We start from the raw sequence: 23,331 nt of genomic DNA on the forward strand, positions 1-23,331 counted from the left end.
TTTGTCGACCGACAACGACTACGTTTATTTATTTTGCCCTTTAACTATTTGGGCAGACACATCTACAACAACAACCGAAACAAAAACACCAACAACCGCCAGCGGTCTTCTTTTTTTGTAGCCCCCTCTCTTTGGTTTTTTACCCGGCTTGCAGATGCACCTTGATTAAATTCCAGGAATTGAAAAAATCTTTTAGTCGCAGACATGGACGGACTCTTGTTGATATTTACCCAATGATCAAAGGGGCTGAATGGAGGTTGGGATGGGGGAGGGGGGCTGATGGACCCCCCTCCAGACTGGCTCCATTAATGATGCAGCAAATGGTCTTCTTTCTGCCTCGCTTTTTTTCTCTCTTATTTTTCCCGAGCCTAACCAGCTACTTCAACTTTGAAAATGTTGCAAAATGTGAAGGGAATTTTCCTTTATTGTTTAGCCAAAAAAAACAGCCTGAAATCAGCAAAATACAAGTATTAACCCATGCACAAAAGGCTTACAGATAATCTTTACATACTAAATGGAAAAATAGTAATACACTCACTTTGAAATATTTTAATACGTTACAGGTTTGCTTAAAAAGACCATATATTAAAATTCTGTATACAAAAATAGTAAATTGATTAATTTTTTAAAGTATCCATTATTTCTTTTACATCATTAATAATAATAGCCTGAAATCACCTAAACCCAAATAATAACCAATGCACGGAAGGCTTATAGGTAGATTACCTATATACATATAGAATTAAAAATACTCTTGTAACTAGTTCTTGAATTTCATTAAAACATAATAGATCTTTAAAAAAATATAAATGTATTATTATCTTCTTATTCCACCTTTCCCATCAAATATTATAAAGTTATCTTTGTATATTTTTTTTCATAATAACAAACATTTTCGTAATACCATGTTTTTGTTTTCTTTTAAGATCAAACCATAACCACTTCATAAGCCAACAGTTTCGACCTTTTCATCGAGCCCAAAGAAGACTTGGCTTGGCTTCTTCGGTTGTTTCTTCTCGAGTCTTCCACTTTGCGGTTGGATTTTCGATTTTCTAGCTGGCATTTCTACACAATTGAGGGGGAGGCATTCGGGGGGAGGAGGAGCCCCAGCTCAAGTGTTCCATCTCGAGTGGCTGGGCTGCCGAGCTTTAAAGATTCCCTTTGTTGTTGGCTCTCCAGTTGCTTGGCATTTACCCGCAGTGCTTGTCAAACTGTGGACCCATAGACAATGTCCAAAGAACCGAGCTCCAAAGAACCCAAGTTGCTGCTGTGCTTGCCTTAATGATTTTACATTTTTTACATAAACAAGCTGGTCCCCAACCACCAGCTGTCTTTTCTTTTATTTTTTCTGATTTTTTTTTGTTTTGCTGGCGGCGGCAAATGCAACTCACGGAAAGCATTCAAAAGCAATTAAGCGCTTTCTTCGCAGCCAAAGAGCGCGAAAGAGACGGCCTTAGAGGGTGGGAAAGAGAAGGGCGCACACATGAGTTGAAAATGTAATATCATCAATCAAAAAAAAAAAACAGAAAAAATACCGAGACAGAGACAGCAGAAAATTAAGCAGGGAGGGGGAGAGCCAAAAGAAAAGCCTTGCCCAAGTTCAAAACTGGAAATTCTCTTTTACACCGAAAGGTATATTGACCTGAGAAATATTCTCCATCTAATCTGACTTATCAGTTGGGGTTTAAACACTGTACTGACATTTCTTCTCATTGATTTACCAGGCAATTAAACGTATATCTTAAACTATACCTTTATATAACTATACCCTTACCCATTTATCTACAATATAAATAAATGACATATAATTTTATAATCTCAAACACAAATTTAGATATCTGAAAAAATTTTATAAATAATCTTTATTTTGAAACCTTTCAACAAATATTCTAATATACATTTTATAATGAATCTTTATTGCAAAACCTCTCAATAAATATTTATGATTTTTTTTTGAATAGAGGAAACAATTTTTTACCAAGATACAAAGACAATACGATAATTTAATGGTTTTTCCTTAGAACCTCAAACATAATATTTACATTTCTTAAAATTTACCATTAGCTTGTTAAGCAGTTATTTTTTACCGTGTAGTGATGCGGCACGAAGACAGCTCACGAAACGGCGGCAACAACAAATTTAGCTTGATTATGCCAACCGGCAACAACTGCAACACAAGCAACAACAGCAACAACAACAGCAGCAACAAGCAACCACAACGAATTTTTTCCTCGTTTTTTATTTTTTTATCATCGCATATATTGAAAAATGCTTCAAACTAAAAGCCAAGCGCTGTAATCATATTTAACTTTGCCTCGGTTGTGCCTCATTTTCTGCAGCCGCAGCCTCATCTCTCCTTCACCTGATTTTGGTTGATGTTGCTGCTGCTGCTGCTGCTGCTGTGTTGTTTCGTGTTGCTGCCGTCGCTGATGTTGCTGCTGTTTGTATTGCTGCTGCTGCTGCTGCCGTTGCCAAACCTCAGAGCCAACCGCAACAGGTAATTGATGCCGCTTGCGCGTTGCAAGAACTTTAATCAATTTTTCAGATATTTTTCTTTCGTTTCGTTGGCTTGTTGCCTCTTTTTTTCTACCAAGTTGTTCGTCTACCTTTCTACGTGATGATGTTGCTCGTGCATCGGTGGTGTGTTTGTGTGTGTTGCAAGTGGCCATAACAACCGAAAACGGCAACCGAAATGGCCAACACAAACTGCGCCCCGTGGAAAGGGGGCTAAAAGCGGGATCGGAGTGAACCCAAATGACTGGGAATTTGGCCAGGTAAGCCAGGTAAGTGCAGCCCAGAACGGCCAGTGGCCAAGTGGCAAGTGGCCATCATGACCGGGCTATACCCCCGCAGATATACGTATATATATATATGTGTATCTCGGTTAAGGCAGCAACAAATTTCTGCAAATTACTGTGAGGTAACCGAAGATACAAGGGTTCCCAGATCAGATAACCCAGCACGAAGGTATAAATCTTTGGAAAAAGGGCCCTAAGTATGCACAGGGCTTAATAACACTTTTAAACGTGGGGTTAAAGCTTTATTCTAACTGCAATGTTCTAAAAATCATTATCATTAAGCGATGAAGATGCTAAATGCAAAATAAGCAGTCTAAATATTGTGATCTAAGATACAAAATATCTGCAACACTCTAAAAATTATCATTAAGCTATAATAACACAACATGCAAAATAGTTATTTTAAAAATAAAAGGTATTCATGACAAACCAATTTAAAAGAAAATGAAAATACAAAATATATATTATAATCCACTTTAAAACAATGTTATGTTATTATGAAATAATATCTATCTCACTTGCAGTGGGAATACCATAATATTTTATATATTTCCATTTTATCGCCTCACTTCTTCGATAAAAACAGTGGCCATTGCATATTCATTGGTTACTCCTTGATTGCCACTGAATCACGACCATATATATATATCCGATTTCCCCGATGGCTGGGTGGGTGTTTGGTGGCGATTCGTGGAACCGAGGAGTATTTTTATTTCATATAGACCCAGCGACAAGTTGCCGTCATTTACTTAACTTTCACAATTTCGATTTCCACATTTTCATGGCTCCTCTTTATTCTCCCGGCACATCATCTGTAAATGTAGGTGCCTATATAGAGACCCCCGATACGATCCCCCTTCGCCGTCCGCCTCTGCGGTCGGCTGTCTACTCAATCACAGCGTAAAGCACTTCTGAGTCATAAAAAGCAAGCCAGACTGCGATTGTGTAGTTGGCAATTTTATGCAGCGCCTCTCGGAGCACTTTCAGGATTCGAGGAGGGGTGCAAAGTTGGGGCACTCGGGCTCCGGGGTTCCGGGGACTCGGGGATTCGGGGATTCGGGGTTTCGGGGTTTACCATAGAGTGAAGCGATAAAAATGACACATGGAGCTCAACTCCACTCCACTCCACTCCGAAGCCAAATGGCAAATAGCGAATAGCAAATGGCGAGGAGAGAGCCCTGTGGCAAGTGACATTTCGTGGGGGCAGAGACATGGCCCAAAAGAAGTTAAGTTGAGCCGCGGCCGATCGAGTTTGTCTCGAGGAGCTATATCTTTCATTTATTTCGGACAGCACCCCCGCAAGTGGTAAAGATTTCTCCCTATTTATATGGAAATATACATAATACTATGCATTTTTAAGCCAGTCAGTAGAAAAATTAAGAATCTTACTGTTTGAAAAAGTTTAATAATGATATACCATTTTTTCTAAATTAACTATAAAATATTATAGTAATATTAAAAATGTATAAAAATATTATTTGTTTTTTTTTTTAAGATACATAAAAAGGTTAATTGTGTGGATAGGCTTAAAGATGAACTACCAATTTTTTAGCTAATTTAAATTTTAAATATAACATTTATTTGATAACACCAGTTTACAAAAGAAAATTGATGAAATACGCCTCTCAGGAAACCTTTGTTTTCCGGTAAGATACATCTCCCTGATTAAGAAAAGGGCACTTAAAATTTTTTCTATGGTACCAATTTTTTTTAAAGTGTAAAAAACGTTTTTAGCACTTTTTTATTTTCTAACTCGAGTTGCGATAAACCGAATTCGGTCATTAAGGACTCATTTTACAGGTAATAGAATACCCTTTAACTTTCTTATACACATCATTAAGTTCCATTCATTAGTTCAAAAGCTACACTTCGTCAAAGTTGAAAAATTTGGAAAAAAATCAAAAACGCTGGCATAAATGGCTTCTTTAAAAATACACGCGTAAAAACCGAAATTAGTTTTATGTTGTTTTCTTGATGGCTGAACCATAACGGAGAATATGCGCCATAGATCACGACAATCCGTTGGTAAATCGATTTTTAACAGATTTTTAAACGTATATACCCAAGTTCATTATTCGGGAGCAGCGGCCGTTAAACGTTATTTTAAATTTTCAGTGTTGGGGAACGTAAGAATTTGGTGCAAGTTGTTATGCATAACGTCAGTTTCTTTGCTATAGCGCTGTGCAAGCTAAAGAGTATACGATTGCAGTTACAAGGAAATCATTTTCATATATTTTTAGCAAGGAAACTGACGTTATGCATAACAACTTGCACCAAATTCTTACGTTCCCCAACACTGAAAATTTAAAATAACGTTTAACGGCCGCTGCTCCCGAATAATGAACTTGGGTATATACGTTTAAAAATCTGTTAAAAATCGATTTACCAACGGATTGTCGTGATCTATGGCGCATATTCTCCGTTATGGTTCAGCCATCAAGAAAAAAACATAAAACTAATTTCGGTTTTTACGCGTGTATTTTTAAAGAAGCCATTTATGTCAGCGTTTTTGATTTTTTTCCAAATTTTTCAACTTTGACGAAGTGTAGCTTTTGAACTAATGAATGGAACTTAATGATGTGTATAAGAAAGTTAAAGGGCATTCTATTACCTGTAAAATGAGTCCTTAATGACCGAATTCGGTTTATCACAACTCAAGTTATAAAATAAAAAAGTGCGAAAAACGTTTTTTACACTTTAAAAAAAATTGGTACCATAGAAAAAATTTTAAGTGCCCTTTTCTTAATCAGGGAGATGTATCTTACCGGAAAACAAAGGTTTCCTGAAAGGCGTATTTCATCAATTTTTTTTTGTAAACTGGTGTAATTGATAGGTTTTCGCACACAATAATAAATGAATAAATCTATGAAATATACTATTAATGGTAATTTGAAATGTGAATAAAATAAAAACATAAGCTTTAAATGTGCAAACAAGAAACACAACAATGTAATACCAATTGTGTGTGTTTTAACTAATGCTTAACTTATATTACCCCAATATATTATCAAAATATTTTTAAGAAATTTAATATATTTCAATATTTTTAAAGAACCAAAAATAAATCATTTGTGCAGCCCGAGAAGTTGATATTTTTAAAGACAGACCAAACAAGTTTTCGAAAGCAATTACAGCAGGCAATTAAGAATCGCCTGCGCTGAAACAAAAAACCATTTCATTTTTCGGCCCGCAGACAATCGGGATTGCATAACCGGGAAACATTTTTCTGGTCTCGTTTTTGGCGTTTTTTGTCTATATACCAATATATGTATTTATATATCTTTTGTTTGCCTCAGTGTCCGAAAAGCGACGGCGACAAGTTGACACAATCGTGGACAACCTTTTTCGCGCACAAGCCAATCAACTGGGGCAGTACAAAATAAGAAAAAACGGGGAAATAATTATGGAAAAACAATTTTTAATTTGCAATTGCACTCGCAGCAGCAGCAAAAGTCAAAAACCGAAAACTCGACAAGCCAACCTTGGCGTTATATGCCCTTTAATGGGGATTTTTGTACTTATATTTACCTTATGCGGTTGGTTCACCTTGAGATAACTTTACGTGGAGAGTTGGAGGTGGAGCCGCTGGGCGAAACTCGACTTACAATGCAGCCCTTTTCGATCGTGGACAAGGCGCAGCCTTGGACTAAAATCGGTAAGATCTCTCAAAAGTGATACGAAAAAAGCGATTGCCCTGTAAGGTAAACAAGTGAAGAAATAAAAGCAAGCTGGCTGGAAGGAAAAGCCCCAATTGAAAGCCAGTAACCCAAAGCCCTTTAAACAAACAACTTCGTTAATCAATCAAAAGATACTGCAGACAAAAACATCATTGTACAGAAAATGGGAAAACCAACAAATAGGTATATAAAAAATAATTAAATAGGAAACACCCAGAGAACACGTAAATATTAAGAAACATTAACTTCTCCCCCAACAATGACATTAAAAATATTTTAAGGGCGGGCACCATCTTATGAATTTAATGGCTTGAACTTGGCGACACACAAATAAAAAAAACCCAAAAAACACAGCAAACATAAATAAATAAAGAAGAAACCCCAGAGGAAGCTGACTCCTGGCGTCAGGCCATAAAAAGGTAAAACAAACAAAACAGGCTAACAAACAACATCAACAACAACACCGGCGGTACATTCATGATGCATTCAAAAAAGGGGGGACTGGGGGAAAAAGAGGAAATATGAGGGCTAGTTCTCAGAAGGTAAAAAATGAAAAGAAAATAGGGGCCTTACTTTACCCTCGCAAGTTTATCGAAAGTCAATTGGGCGTAAACCCTGATAATGAATCGGTTTGCGAATGGAGCCAAAGGCTGATGAATAGGCTGCGCAATGGCCGTACTTTACAAATTAATCCGAAGCTGTTCTATATTTATTTACCTGGAAGATGAAGACAAACAATATTTACCTTTGTTTAAAATTTTCTAAGAAATTATTTTTTCTTCAATGGTCATCCGATAAATAAACAACTAGAATATGCTGTGCTTTAAAATTGCCTTTTTATATTTTTTTTAAACCAGCTGAAAGTGATTTTACAAGATAATTGATTGACAAGATAACCCTAAGATTTCCCCGAAAGGTTGAAGGCAAGTTTTTATTATTCATAATTTTCTTAAGAACAATTTTAGTTCAAACTTGACCCAATACAGAAATTACTTAGTTATTTCATACAATTATTAAATCGATATTATTATAATCTAAAGACAAAGTTAACCCTCAGTTATTCAACTTCTTTTTTGATTCATAGGAATTATTTAATTAAAATTTTACCCAATACATAAACAACTAAATTATAGTGTTTTTAAAATATTAGCAAAATTGGATGTCAATTGTCAATGCCCAACATACATTTAATTTTAACTTGAAGGCAAGTTAACCCTCAGTTTTTCACGAAAAGCGAGAGCCAATGAAAACCAAGCGACATTTTACACAAACGAAAACTCCCAGGGACTTAATTAATTAATTAATTGTCAGGCGCTTTCCTTAATTGAAAACCCATTCAAGCGCGAGCCTCAAAAACTATAATTAATATTATATGGTGGGCTGTCGGCGAAAGGTTAACTTGAAAACCGTTTAATTGCCGTGGGTGAATGGCAATTGAGGCGCCAAACAGAAGCCAAATGAAAATCTCTCTTGGCAATTTGTCGTCTCTCGAATTTGGGTCACACGGAAATGAAAGCCAAGTTAGCAGACAAACAGACGGACAGACAGACAAACAGCAGACGAATCGTTGTAGCATTTAAATGTCAAATCAGGCCCAAAAAAAAGAAAACCCAATGGAAACTGGGAAAATGGCGAATGGGTGGGCGGGCGAAAACACCGAAAGACAGGAGCAAATAAATCAAATTTAAGTGGCGACAAAATTAAAGTGAAATGTTTGCCAAGAGTCTTATGCTCCCGAAAAAGGAATTTGGGCAGGAAAAGACAGAATTTAATATGGAGAATGGATGGTTCTGAGAAATCATAATAAATCAATTAATTTCAGGTGTTATTTACAGTAAAATAAATATTAAAAGTAATGTATTAAGTACTTGAATTAAATTCAATGTTACAACGTTGAAATCAAGGTTTTAAAACTTTAAATTTCCGCAAAAGATGAAACACATTATTTAAATGGCATATGAAATCTTTGGATTTACTACTGCCTTTTAACAGTGTAGTGATGCCAAATATGTAAGTTAAGAATTAAACTCCTTATCCTGAAAATCTTCTTAGTGGAGAGCTCTTAGAACTTTGTATTTGTGCACCAATTAACTGGTATATTTCATGGAATTCTGGTTTACACAGCTAAATTGGCCATTTTCACCTTTCAATTCTTACGAGCCATGTGCATATGCCACACATATATGTAACACTTATATAATGCACTCGGTTTCTTTAAATCAAATTAAATTCGTTGTCTAAGCAATTAAATGCATGCAAAGTTAATTGAGAGAGAAGCAGCAGAAGCTGACTTCAAATGATTACTGCTGTACTTCTGTTGCGTGTTTTTTTTGCATTTCACATTGCTTTGGCACGTTTCTTGTGGCAAACAAACAAGAAGAACGCTATTATCGACTTTTAGATACCCATTACTCAGCCAAAGGGAGTGCGAGGGAGATGGAGATATGCATGCAGCAAATTGGCTGTTTCCTAGATGGAACACTTTATTTAATAATAACTTTTTAATGAGAGGTATGATTTAAACAATTTTTGGAATGTAAATGGGGATTGAAAACTAGAACCAAATCCCATTTACAAAATATTGGGCGCTAGGCGGGTCTTTGCAATATGGGGATTTAAGTGGTGCTGCCACCCTGCTAAAACTTGCGCAGTGCAGGAACCTCATAAATCTACATGCCAAATCCCAACTTTCTAACTTTTTTTCTAATTTCCGAGATCACAGCGTTCATACGGACGGACAGACAGATAGACGGACATGGTTCAAGAATATATATACTGTGTAGGGTCAGCAACGCTATATTCTACCTGTTACATACTTTGCAACGAATCTAGTATACCCCTTTACTCTGCGAGTAATGGGTATAAAAATATAAAGGCACATGCACAAAGATATATGCACAAACAACATATAAAACTAAATGGGTATACGGTTTATGTAGGGGGGATTGCACACTTAATTGCTCCCGACATCATGGGAGTTCACTGTATTAACTACTCGAGACACACATAAATTGTTTTCACTGTGCCAGAGGTAATTTCTAACTTTGTTGTTTGTTCTCTCCCAAGGAAAAACTCTTGAAGAAATGCTGCAAGTTCGTGGGCTTTTCCTTTGAAGCGAGGCATATGCAAAACACCGTTAAACGGATTTTAATTACAAGAATGTGGGAAAGCCATTAAAACAAAGCAAAGAAAATAAGAAGAAAAAATAGCCGAGAAACGAAAATTAAAATAATCAGAAAGGCAAACGCAAGCTAAGCCAAAACGCAAACAAAGCCGGGCAAAAAACAGTGGAAAAATAAAAAAATATATATATAACGAGTATATATGGTATGTCTGCATATAAACCGAACAACAATGAGCGCAATTAAACAAATAATAATTAAGGAAAATTACCGAGATGCAAAAAGAGAAACCAACAATATTGTTTTCATGATATTTTTATTGAAATTTCATTAACGACCAACAAAAGGCGGAGCTAAGCTTTAAGGCTTAATGAAAAAACGCAGGGGAAAAGTAGAAAACCCATTAAAGTAGTAAAGTAAAGTAAAAATAATAATAGTAATTAAATATTAAGTTGAAGTAGAAGGATGTGAATACACCTTGTTTTTAATTTTAATTTATGAAAAACTATTATCCAAAAAATAACTTAAAGATAAATCCCCCTAATTCAAATCTCCTCGGGGGCACTTGCCACATTTTTCTTTGTTTTTCCCAAACTAGTTAGCAGCCTTTAACATGGCCAATTCATTTAGTCTCAGCCATTTACCAAATACAAGAAACCTCTTGCCTATTTCACCTTTTTCCCCATAAAAATCAACTAAGACAAAGACTGGGGCCACTTCTTCTTTTATTTCTCATTAGCTGGCTTAAAGTCTCCTCTTCTTCGTCAAATCCGCTGTTTTTCCACTTCTTTCTGGCTTTTCTTGGCTTTTTCACACGCTTCGTTGGCGAGCTTATAAAAAAAGGCATAAAATTTAAAGAAATAAAGAAAAGCGACTTGGAAATGCAAATAGAAAAGGTTAACACACACCAAACAAAGGCCACAAAACCGAAATGAAAATAACAGGCAGAAATAATCATAAAAAGTTGACAACTTGTTGACCCCTTTGTTGAGTTCGTTGTATATAGTGGGGATCACGTTCGTTTTGGATCATAAAATACAATTTTTAAAACGCACCACTTCGTTATCAATGTAAATTTCCATCGTCTTACCATTGATGTTTTTCCGATCTCTATTTTGATTTCCACTTTTTGTTGCAACACCCAAAAAAAAAAACTTAGTGTGGTAAATTAAAATTGAATTTTTAACAAAAGCAAATCAATGTTGTATTTCCAATCTTTCCGGCTGTTCAATTAGCTGTTCATTTTTTGTTTTTCCTTTGGCACCCTACAAAATTCAGTTATATTTCAGTTATCTCCTTTAAACCGCATTTAAAAATATTTTTTAAACGTTCTATAATAAGGTCAAAATATTTCCAAGTTTTTAAAAAATGTTCTATCTAAGTATCTCAGTAAAACCACATTTAAAAATTTCTGCAAAGTATCCCGAAGTATTTTATTTTTAATTGTTATAAAAACTGTTTTTTTTTTGATGACAGGTTCATAGTTAATAATAAATTTGATTTTATAAATATTATTTTTATCCTTTAGCTCTTGAAAAATATATATATAAATCGGGTATTTTGTTTAAAGTCATATATTTTCAGAGACCTTAAATCTTCGATTCCCGTTGCTGAGCTTGTCCGCTTGCTGCCGCAGTTGTTGCTGTAATTTTCGCATAAATTTCCCATAATTTATGCAATGGCTTGCATTGTTGTCGATGCCTGAGTTTGAGTTCGAATTCGAATTCGAGTTTGGGTTTGAGTTTCAGTTTGAGTTTGAGTTTGCACCGGGAGTCCCAGGCTCGGGCATTCGGCTGCCATTTTCCTCCGCTTGTTTATCGGATTTTTTATTGTCATTTGTGTTTTTATTGAACAGTTTGTGACATTTTACGATTTTCAAAGTGAAAGGTACATATTTGGTAAATTGCTATGGCCAAAGAAATGCAACTCGTCTGTGTTTTGTGGAGTTTGTGCCTCGGTTTAGTTTTGCTTTAAGTTCCAGTATAGGTTTGGGCCATTTTTCTTTGTAAACCACCATCCATTCTTAACTGGTTTTCCTTCTCGGCCCCCAGCCCCCCAACACCCCCTTTTCCAGAGATGAGTTCAAGCCGCTGGCGTCTTGTTGAAAATGGGGAAAATTGCTCTTTATATATGGTCCATAAAAGTTAATAAGTAACTGGCAGTCGAAGTAGCAAGTGCCAGTCACGAAATTGTTTTTTTTTTCTTTTTCGGTTTGGATCGTAATGAATCGATGACAAGTTGTTGTGTTTGCTACTCGTTCGATTCGATGGTCACGCAATTTTAGCAAGTTAATTTTTAATACCAAAAGTTTAGCCAACCTATAATTCGTTCATTAAAAACCAACAACACCATTGGAAGACATAGCATTTTCCCCGAAAAACTTTGTATTTTCATGACAACATTTGCGGCAAAAGATGAAAGTTCCCGATTTGCTACACTCTCACCGTGGCCAAAACATTAAAGTCAATTACAGTGAGACCCCCGCCCCAAAGTTCGAGGCTAATTTTGGTCACGTGTGACACACACAAAATAAAAAAAAATGCACAAAAAGAATTCTTTAACGTAATGTGTGCAAAAAAAAAGAAAGGGAAGAATTCTTCCCTTATAACAAGCGCGAAAGTCAACACAATTAAATGCAAAAAAAAGAACAAACTCAAAAAAATAAATACAAAAGGGGAGCCACCAGAGAAGTTGCATCGAAAGGTAAACAAACTGAAGGAATGATTTGGCAGCAAGCCAGAAATCAACACGAAATGTCCCAAGAAAAACGACGCAAGGCGACAAAATGCAATGGCATATTAAAAGGAATATGGCCAGTATATCTTCAACTCGATTTGCATGTAACAAAAAGGGAGGGCGGCGAAAATTCATAAGGAAAATAAATATTTGTTCTTTATAAACGAAACGAAAATGGATTTTGGCAGAAGAAAGGAACGAAAGAACCATCACAAAGTTGATGAAGTGCAAACTTCCCTTGATTACGGAAAATACATCTAGGAAATTTATTTAAAATTTAAAAAACTCACACTTACCCAACAAATTTAAAACGTTTTCCTCTTTCCAACTTTAAGGTCAACTGCAAAGAAGAAATACATTAAGTTAGTTAAGCGTTTTAATAATTTTTTTAATCAAATTGAATTCCACCCACACCAACTTTGACTCCCTTAAATCCCAAATCCTTATTTAAGCCACAAGTTTTTCCCTTAAACCAATTTGCATATAAAAAGGTTAGCAACAAATGAACCAACAAAATGCATGGAGTAAATCATAATGAAAGAATCCAAACCCGAAACGAAACCAAGCCAGAAGAGGAAGGAAAACAACAAACAAATAAATCTAAGGGAATGCAGGGGCGTGGATGGAGGGGGCGCTTTCGGCTGGGGGTTAACCGTAGTGAGGTAAACATGATGTTGCAAGTGTTCAATAAGACAGCGACGGGGAGGAGGGGCGGCGAGTTGGGGGAGTGGCAGATTCTAGAGTGGATAGGTTGGATTATGGCTGCAAAAACTAACAAACCATAAAAATCCGCACATAAATTACAAGACAGAGGCGGTCGAAAGGAGGGTTTGTAGGTAATGAACAGGGAGAAAATATGTTTATTTATAAAAATAGTATTAAAAATATATTTCGATCGTACATCAATTTATATCGAACTTTTTAATCGATAACTATTAGCTAACTTTATCGAAGTCTTGCCATTTATAGAAACCTTTTAACATTTAAAAAAAACCCATACTTCAAATTCTTTCTTTTTGACATCTTTCGAAATAAATAATTTAGATAATTTTTTAAATTCTTCGATTAAAAATTTATTTTTATTGACACTATAATCGATAACCTATCGCCAGTTTTTATCGAAGTCTCTAGTAACCTTAATAATGGCATTTACCACCTACTATTTTTTACTAAAATACATACTTAAAATTCGTTCTTTTCTTCAAAATATTAAAATATTTCTCAATGCAAGAATGCTTATGACATTTTTCCCAGTGTATTGACAGTTGAAGAAGCAGCAGCTGCGCCGACGATGGGCAACATACGCAAATGCAAGCAGCAGAAATTTATGAGCAGCCATTCGCAGGCATCGCCGAGGATCCGCCAACCAAACTGCCACAAGTGGCCAAAAAGATAGAAGCCAGGAGGGTGAACAGAGCGAAGGATGGCGATGGTGGGTATATACTACATGTATAAGACCCGGGCCAAGTGCAATGACAAAGGCAAATAAATTACAGCATCATTTGCAGGCAGAAGCAGCCGACAAAGTGGCGAAGGAGGCACTAGGAACAGGACCAAGGAGAAGCTTAACTACCATAAATTGGCCAGCGACAATAAAAAAAAAACGAAGAGAAGAGGGAACCACCAAGGGAGGGAAAAAACGAACCTCAATCAATGGAAAAATAATTACAAGCGTTACTTTCCCTAGACTGTCTCTGCCTTTTCTCCAGTTTACCCTTCTCTTTCCCTGAGCATTAATCAGTGGTAATGGCCGTACGCCCAAAAATAAAGAATAAGGGAGTAAATTGGAAAGGATTATAGATTTGGGATTACGTTCTCTTAAAAATATATTGAATAAAATTTGCAGGTATGGGGATATTTTTGAACCACTTTATAGACCCGCATTTTAGGCTAGTCCTATTTATAACATTTTCTGTAATGTGTTTCACTTTTAATAATTTTTGATTATTTCCAGCTTTGGAACTTTTTTCATCCTTTCATCAGCATTTACAAATTATGAATCACTTGGAAGGTTCCAACTCAAAGTTGGTTTTTTCTACTTTGCTTTTGCAACAATACAAGCAGAAATTATATTGTTTTTCTTCCTTTTTTTTTGTAATTGAGCCCCGCATTGTTGGAATGATTGTTGGGAACGGGTTCGCGCTCTTGTCTCGGGGACTTTATGATGTTTTATTGCTTCTTCTTTTCCAACTACCGCCACTTCAGATTCGTTTTCTTGTTGGGTCTTAAAATTGCAAGCTGCTCGACATGACTGTAAAAATAGTAGTAATTTTATTAAGATTTAAAAAATAAAAAAAGAACAGTGATTTTTTTTTTTAACTTGGATAATTTAAATTGACAAAAACAATTTCAGTTTCTCAGATTTTGAATGCTCATGAAATATTAGTGTTTAAATTAAAATTGTTATTAAAGAAAAGAGGTTGCTTTTCTTTATCATTTTTCCACAACTTTATAAATGTTGCTCATGTCGCGCAGTGTACTAGGTACACTCCCAAAAGTCATCTTGTCGGCAACAGCAAATGTCTTTGGCTTGGAAAAAAGCATTTTCAAGTGCTTTTTTCGCATTTGCCGCTTGACTGATGCTTTGTTGTAGCTGATGTTGGTGTTGTTATTGTAGAAATTGTTGCTATAGTTGTTGTTTAAAAATTTAGTTGCAATTTTGTTGGTGTTTTGACTGTTGTCGTACCATGTTGCTGATATTGTTGTTTATGTTTCGGCGTGTTTAGTTATGTTTTCTCCTCACATTTTTCGTGTGTGTGTTTATTTTTCCATCGTGTAATATTACGTATACGTCTAGTACGGCTATTGTTGTTTTAATTGGCCCATGTTGAATGTGGCTTTTCGTGTTATTTGTAAAGTTTTTAATGCAAACGTTGTTGTTGTCCTGCTCAAATTGCAGGCACATTCGTCTGGCGATTATTAACCTGCAGATTGCACATTTTACAGTCAATTTGGTGCGCAAATCGAGTTTGTGTTTTTTGCTCCCTTTTTCGGTTTGCCCCTTTTCCATTTCCATTCTTCCATTGCCAACTTCTTGCTCTGTTTCCCGCCGCACTTTATGTGCAATTTCTTTCGTTACTTTAAAAAAGTTGGAGCATAAAGAGAGATGATTTTCGATAGTTCAGTGTACCAGGTGTACTGATAGGCCCTCATAAAAACTTTAAAAATAATTTTTAAAATTCCCCTTCAAAACCTTTTTCTTATAAAACCGCATGTGTTTATACGTTTAACTAGCTGAGAAAACGTGAAAAACATGCAATACAATCGATAGGAATGAAAACAATTAAATTATCGGTTGTAAGTGAAAATGATCGATAGTTTCGTATCGATACTTTCGATGTTGAGTTTTTGAAAACCTCTTAGATATTAGCCTGTTCCACTCAAGCCAGGCTCCACTGTGAGCCCCAAAGACCCGCCGACACAAACAAGCGAACAAATCTCCCATAATAATAATTGATAAACACTCGACAGGTTCATGAACCCCTCACACGCACACAAATACAACCACGCCGAAGCCAACCAAATAATAAAAAAAAGTAAATAAAAAAGTAGAAGTTGAGACAGGGGAGATAGGGCGAGAAACTTCATCGTTTAGTCATTTTTGCTGAATTTCTTATAATTATTTTTAGCTTCAGTTTTTCTGCCTCCATTTGTGAGTCACGTGGCAGGGGGATTCCCCTGGCTGCCCCCTTGCCAAATGGACTTTTAATTGTTTAGCAAAAAAAAAATGGAGAGCATGAAAAACAAAAAAAAGCTGGCCAGCTCGCTGTCTTTTGAAGTAATTATTAAAAGTTGATGATTTTACGCATTTGGTGAGCAAATTGATTTTGACAGTTTGTTTTTGGAAGTTTGTGTAGTTTTTTGCATTTTTTGCATCTACTAAGAAAAACAGAACATTAATTAAATAAATAGTCACTACTTTTTTAGTTATATATAGCTTTAAAAACAGGCAAAAGTTGTTTATCCATTATTTTTATTATTATTCTGTTTATAAACAACGTTCTAGATAATTTTTTAATTGATCAACAAAAGCAGTTTGTTACTTTTGAACATATTTGGGTAATATTTATTGTATTTCTATTGTTTTGTTTTTAATTCTAATCATAATTAATCTTTATTGAAAGAAACAAAGATGATTTGCAAAAGTTTGAGTTAATCTATCACAGATGATTATATTTCTTTTTTTGCAATGTGTGGGAATTTTTCGTTTCGTTTGGAGCCCCTTTCCAGTAACTGGTCATGGGCCACAGCCAATCGGTTTTGAAATGCAATAAAGCGTGATTTTCCAAACTGAAGCGTAACGAGCAACGAACGAGCAGCTACAAAGGCAGACATATAAACATGGATCCAGTTATATACGTATACATATAGTATGTAAAATATATATTTAGTCTCGGGTACATTGCAAAATAAACACCTGAAGCGAGACAGATAGAGGAACAACAACAATAGCAAGCCCAATTCGTAGGGCCAAAACGTAATCTCTTTTGTAGCCCCGAGGGCCAAAAAGGGGTTAGCTTGGGTGGGGGCGATGGTTTAAAACGAAAGTGAACCCAAGCTCCATATCATCTCAACCAAGCCAAACCAAACTAACCCACAAAATCAAGGTGATTTCGCTTCGACGATTGCAGCAGAACGAAATGTGGATGGAAAAAAGGAGAAAATGCAGATGGAAAATGTTTTAAAACTCAAATGGAAATTGTGTTGAAACTTAACTCAAATCTGCATAAAAAACCAATCCACTAGCAATTATTATTAAGCACTTATGAAATGCACCATAAAACAATAAGTTGATGGGATTAATGATGGGCAACAAGACACAATCAATATAAGCGATTAAGTTAGCAATCAGATACAACATTGAATTTTCATTCAAGTTCTTCGTCAATATGTTTCAATTGGCCCCAAACCAATTATACAAATTATGACCAAGTGTAAAACTAAGATGGATTGCACAGCATTTGATAATAATGGATAGGTACAGCGATAATTTCGATATCAAAAAAATCTATTTAGTTTCCGATAGTACTGATTAACAAATTAAATTACGAATTAAAATCAATTAAGTCGGAAATACAATTATATATTAAAACATAATTTTAGTTATAAGGAAATTTGTATCGAACAACATTTAATAAAATTCGATTGGCACAGCGATAATTTCGATATCTTAGAATTCATTTAAGTTGGAGATCTAAAACATTACCAATTATATCCAGCCAATAGGCAATCAATACCAATATATTGAGATAATTTAACTTAGGTTTCAGCGATAATCAATCAAATTTCGATGAAATAATACCTAAGGCTATCTAGATAAACATATACTAGTTTCAGTTGTTGTTTCACCGAAATAGACAGGAGAAAACTTTTCATGCCAGATGGAAAAACAAGAAACATGAAACAAAGACCACATTTCCACAAAAACTTTTTTGGTGGCCAAGAACTTTTCCGCAAAAACAAATTCGATATTTCCAGTTGAGGTCCAGCGATTTGCCAGTTCACGCATTTCGAATTCCCTTTCGGATGACAATAAGTAGATTCAGATACAAATGCGAAGATACATTTGCCAGATACATTTTGCCGCCAGCTTATCACCGGGAAAGGGGGCGGTGGCATAAAAAGGGGAGTGGCGGTTGTTGGGAGGGGTGAGTGGGTGGCACAAGGGGAATGCTTATCGGGCTTATCATGCGTAAATGATAAATGGAATTGAAGCAAACATTTTTCGGTACTTCGTTTTTGGTGCGCTGCTTTTTTCCTCTGGTTTATTTCTCGGTTTTTGGGTTTTGGTTTCGGTTTCGGTTTCGGTTTGTGGCTTTTGTATCTCTCGTATTGTTTTTATTTTGGATTTTTCTTTTACGCTTATCGCATCGTTTGCATTGTCAAATCTCCCAAAAACCAGAAAAAGACGACAAACAATTGCAACATTGAAAAATGTTAAATTAAATAAATAACTAGGCGGAGGTGGTTGGGATGCCTGGTTGGGCAATTTCCAAATGGAAGATTTGTGTCACCAAGGGTCACCACTGGGGCAGTAAATCTTTGCCAGCTTGTGGGGTTTGCTCTGCTATCTTTTCAGTAGGATTTCGGCCTGATACAGTGGTTTACTGATTGCTTTATGGAATTATGGGTCAAGCACAAGTCTTTTTTATTAATTTATGTTATTTCTGAATATGCTATTTATTTGTTTAATTTTTTAAATATTTTTTTTAATAGGCGGTCTTTTTGTTATGCGCCTTGATTTGACTAAATAACGACCTAGAAACCGCTTAGAAATAACGTATTTTTCGCCAAAAAATAATATTCCCTATTTTTGCACAAAAAATGCAGTATTTTGGTCGTCAAATTTCGACAGGAGGTCAGAATTACGAATGTGAGCTCGTAATTAAATTCCCAATCGATTAGCATTAAAATCTGAAAAATTTAATTTTTGAAAAAATTTCGAAAAAAAAAGATGATACAACCCCTTACAAAAAATGCGAAAATTCGTCAAAAAATAAATTTCCCGAAAAGTGGTAGGGATCGATAGCCTTGGTTGTTAGATGCTCATAACAGGCGGTCTTTTTGTTATGCGCCTTGATTTGACTAAATTACGACCTAAAAACCGCTTAAAAATAACGTATTTTTCGCCAAAAAATAATATTCCCTATTTTTGCACAAAAAAATGCAGTATTTTGGTCGTCAAATTTTGACAGGAGGTCAGAATAACGAATGTGATACCTCGCTGAGCTCATAGTTAAATTCCCAATCGATTGGCATTTAAATCTAAAAAATTTAATTTTTGAAAATTTTTCGAAAAAAAAGATGATACAACCCCATACAAAAAATGCGAAAATTCGTAAAAAAAATAAATTTCTCCAAAAGTGATAGGTATCGATAGCCTTGGTTGTTAGCTGCTCATAACAGGCGGTATTTTTGTAATGCGCCTCGATTTGACTAAATTACGACCTAAAAACGGCTTAAAAATAGCGTATTTTTCGTCAAAAAATATTATTCTCACTTTATGTCACATTACTTCTCCCCCTTTATTGGCTTTTATTGGATGAATTTCCGTTTGGTCGATAGTCGATATTATCCGCCTGACATTTAATTTAATACTTTGCTCCTTGGCTCATCCGACTAAGTGGCGACCTCCTGAAAATGTGTCGTGTTTGTCACCCCTCCCTGAACTTTGACCCCTCCCCCAGCTGTCTATCTGTCTGTCAGCTGTCTTGGCTTTCGCTTTTGTAGCCATTGCACTCGATTCTCATAATTTGCATTGACCTACACTTGTCTGCAGATTGACATTTGCCGTCGGCTGTTGGACATCTCGCCGCAGAGAAAGGGAAATGTAGGATCTTTCGCCCTTTTTGCTGGGAAAGGGATTCCGAATCCCCTTGATCCCCCGTATCTTTTTCTCTGCCTTTGACACGAGACAAAAGCAGCTATGAAGTCGAGTAGTTATATGAAACAATGCACATGTCACATTTGCACAGCGAAAAATGTATGTTTTCATCATCTATTGATATTATAGGATACGAAAAAGCCTAAAGATGTGAAAATATGATGATGATTATAGATTTTATAATTTGTTTTACATATTAAAAAACAAGTTAATTATTTAAAACCCTAGAACACCTCATCTAACCTATTTTTCATTTGATTTAACTAATAGTAGTAGTACATTGTTTTTTGGTAATCCGAATGCAAAAAATTAATCGTCATAGATATGGCTCTGTTTATAAGACAACTTTTTTAAGAATTCATTTCACTTTGGTATATAACAAAATTAATTAAAAATAAATATATAGAATACCCCTGGAACCTATTTTTATCCATTTCCTTCAGCTTATTTTTCATAAGTATTTAATTTAGTATTTATATTTTAAAGTTTTTCTTGTGCAACACTTTTCTCTGTGTGCATTGACCACTTTTCCCTCTGCCGGAGATATCTCCTTATTCATTTTCCCCTGCGGCTGGCATCTCATGCAATTGCACATTTCCCTCATTTTTTCCGATGTTGTTGTGGCTGTTGTCATGTTATATAGCACACAATTTACTGGCTCAACTGTTTCAACTTCAATTACAGCTGGATGTTATGAGTTTGGAGACCCGGTTTTGCGGGAAAGGGGTTCATGTCTGGCCTCCTCTCTTTGCGGTTATGTTTCATTTCACTTTAACAAACATTCTGTTTGTTTGCCACAATGTGTGTTTAAAATGAAAATGCATAAGTCCAAAAAAAGGTCCTTATGTTACTGTTGCGACTGTAATCCTTTTCCGGCGGACTGCATTCTCAAAATATTATCACTTGTGGCTTAAATTTTATTAAAATCCCAGCGAAGCCGTGAAAATCGGGTATATACAAAGAGCCAACATCTTTCGCGACATTCCAGGTGTTTCAAATTTTCACAGAATATTCTCACGAAATTTATCAAGGTATTTTACAAGGTATTTGGAAGAATTCAAAGGCAAGGTGGCTGAATATTGATTGTATAAATCCAATCTGTAGTAGTTTTGAGAGTGGCACCTTTACAACTTTAAAACAAATAAATAAATAATAATTTTAATTTAAAAATAAACACAAACGTTGGGTTTATCTAAAAGCGTGAAATCATACATATATTTTACAAAGCGAATAAAATTGAAAACCCTAATTGCTAGTTCGGCACTCGTTTAAATAATTTTGATTTCTGATAAGTCTTTAATCACTGCTAACAGCATTCATCACGTCTCGCATGAAATTTAAATTAAATTAGCATAACAAAATTGCGGAAATAAATGGGGAAAATAAAACGTATACTACATTAAATAGAGAAATTACTAAGCTCATTAAGTTTAGATAGTTTGTAAGATACTATTTAAAATATTTAGCTATTTAAACAAATTATTTAAAGGTACTTTAAATGTGGTCTGGAGATTGATTGATTAAGGCGAGAACTTAAGGAGAGAACTTACAACTTCATTCAGATTTTGCAACTTAATATAGCCCCCTTTTTTGGGCCCACTCCTTCGTAAAACAGGTAAAACCTGGAGACCCGCAACCCATTTAGCCGCGTTGGCAGTGCAAACCATGTTAATTTGTGGGCTACAAAATGCAACCGATGATTGCCTGAGCATTTACTTGGTGCGTGTGTGGGCCCAATAGCAATTGATTGGGTTAATTGGCGGGGTTAAGAGGGGCTGACAAGGCCATCTGAAGTGCCGATTCGAAGCTATTCCCAGGGGCACTTCCTACTTTCTAACCCAAAACGCAAACCTCTGGTTTCCTCTCGCGTTATGCAACTTTTACCCCACATACGGGTTTCATTTTGCCATATATCATTTTATATCATAATTTTATCCGTTATTGTTGTTGACTTTGTTGTTTCTGGTTGCCCGCAACAATTCATTTTCCCCCAGTTTGATTGAATCATGTCGCGGGATTTTAATGCAATTTTCCCCATCCAAGACCCATTTAATTGGAATTCCAATTTGGTAGCTGCAGAAAAAAATCGCCGATCCACAATCCACAACCACAACAACAACACAAATTGTTTTTCATCTCATTATTGCAAGTGGTCAAAGTAATTCATAACACACACACAGAGTCGATATTGAAAAAAGAGGCGGGAAAAGCTACTGGTTTGTTTATCCGCCAGCTTTTCACACGACAGGGAAATAATAATTTATTATTCCGATTAATCGGGCCTTAACCAAGCTGAGGTTAGGCTTTATAATTTAAGAACATTGTGGGAATCTCTGAAGTACGGATATCAAAATATAACACCAGAAGTAAAGGTCTTGTTTTTTCAGTGCATCTCTTAATTGTACAGCACTTAATCATTAAACTGTTATTTAATGGGTCTGTATTAAAAGTTTTTTAATAGTATTAAATGCGGTTGTGATTTCTTTAATTCTTTAAAAGCTTTTAAACTTTTAGAAAAACCGTTTCCTATTAAAACATGATATACAAATTTAATATTTTAGAAATCCCTCTAAACTTAAGGAATCTTTCAATTTAACCCAAAGACTTGAAGACAACCTTGTTAAACATTCTACTCTTTCCTCACATTCTTCTCCTTTTGTTCTAGTCGACAAATCTTATCCAACATCTTTCGCCATTTTTCCCCAGCCCAAATTCTAACCCACTCACATTGCAGCAAAATGTGCGGAAAGCAGAGTCAATTTGCTGACTTACATAAAAAGTGCATATGCAACCATTCCGGGCTTCCCGGCTTTTCCGTTTTTCCGCTCTTCCCCTAAAAAAAAAGACCAGGAAGTGAAATTTTCATATGGGCGCTTGTTGAAAATGTACAACACTTTGCTTAGGATAACTCGAAAAAAAAAACAAGATAGCCAAAAACAGAAAAATGGAAAAACAAAATCGCCCACGAAAAATACTTGCAAATGCTCCAAATCTCGGCCAGAAAAAATGAAAACGGGACAGGAGGTGGCAGTTATATCCTGGCATCCAGGCAATGCCTCCTGGGAATTACCTTGGTTATTGTTTCAACATTTTTATCTGCCCGCCCTCGACAGCTGGAAAAATAAAGAGGGAACAGGTGAAGTGATACAAGCACACAACAAAAATGTGGGGGACTGGGGGCTTAGGATCCCAAAACAAAAACGGAAGAGGGGTGCATTACATATGCCACGAGTGCGTTTGGGCATAAATCCCAATTTAATCCATCCGGCTTTTAGTTTTGTACATTTTCTATCTCTACTTTTCTCTGGGTCTGGGTTTCCTCTTTCTCCAAATACAGTAGTATCCCCTTTATTTTAGGTTGAGGACTAAATATCCATTTACGGCTTAGTTGTTGTTTAAATAGTTGGGAATTTTGGCAGAGCTCTTTATAAAATATTCATTAACTATTGTGTAACAGGTCTACTCATTAAATGGAAATTTGTTTTAAATATTTCGAGCTGAATCTTTTATATACACATTATCAGCTTGGCCCTTTTTTTAAATAATTGAAAATTTTGCCGTAGCTCTTTATAAAGTATTCATAAACTTAAATTATTTAAAATATTTTGAGTTTA

At 35.6% G+C, this 23,331-nt stretch overlaps 1 protein-coding gene across 2 annotated transcripts in view; it reads right to left on the minus strand.

Annotated features, from left to right (window-relative positions):
* Positions 1-23,331, minus strand: part of RhoU — a 56,716-nt gene that overhangs the window by 29,340 nt on the left and 4,045 nt on the right. The window contains exon 3 of one of the 2 annotated variants that reach the window (XM_017081239.4): positions 12,630-12,673. The exons of the other annotated variant lie outside the window; for it this stretch is intronic. The gene's annotated coding sequence lies outside the window, so the exon portion shown is untranslated. The remainder of the gene's footprint in view (positions 1-12,629; positions 12,674-23,331) is intronic. 2 annotated transcript variants of the gene reach the window in all.

Source organism: Drosophila suzukii, chromosome X (assembly GCF_043229965.1).
Source record: "Drosophila suzukii chromosome X, CBGP_Dsuzu_IsoJpt1.0, whole genome shotgun sequence".
Taxonomy (NCBI): Eukaryota; Metazoa; Arthropoda; class Insecta; order Diptera; family Drosophilidae; genus Drosophila; species Drosophila suzukii.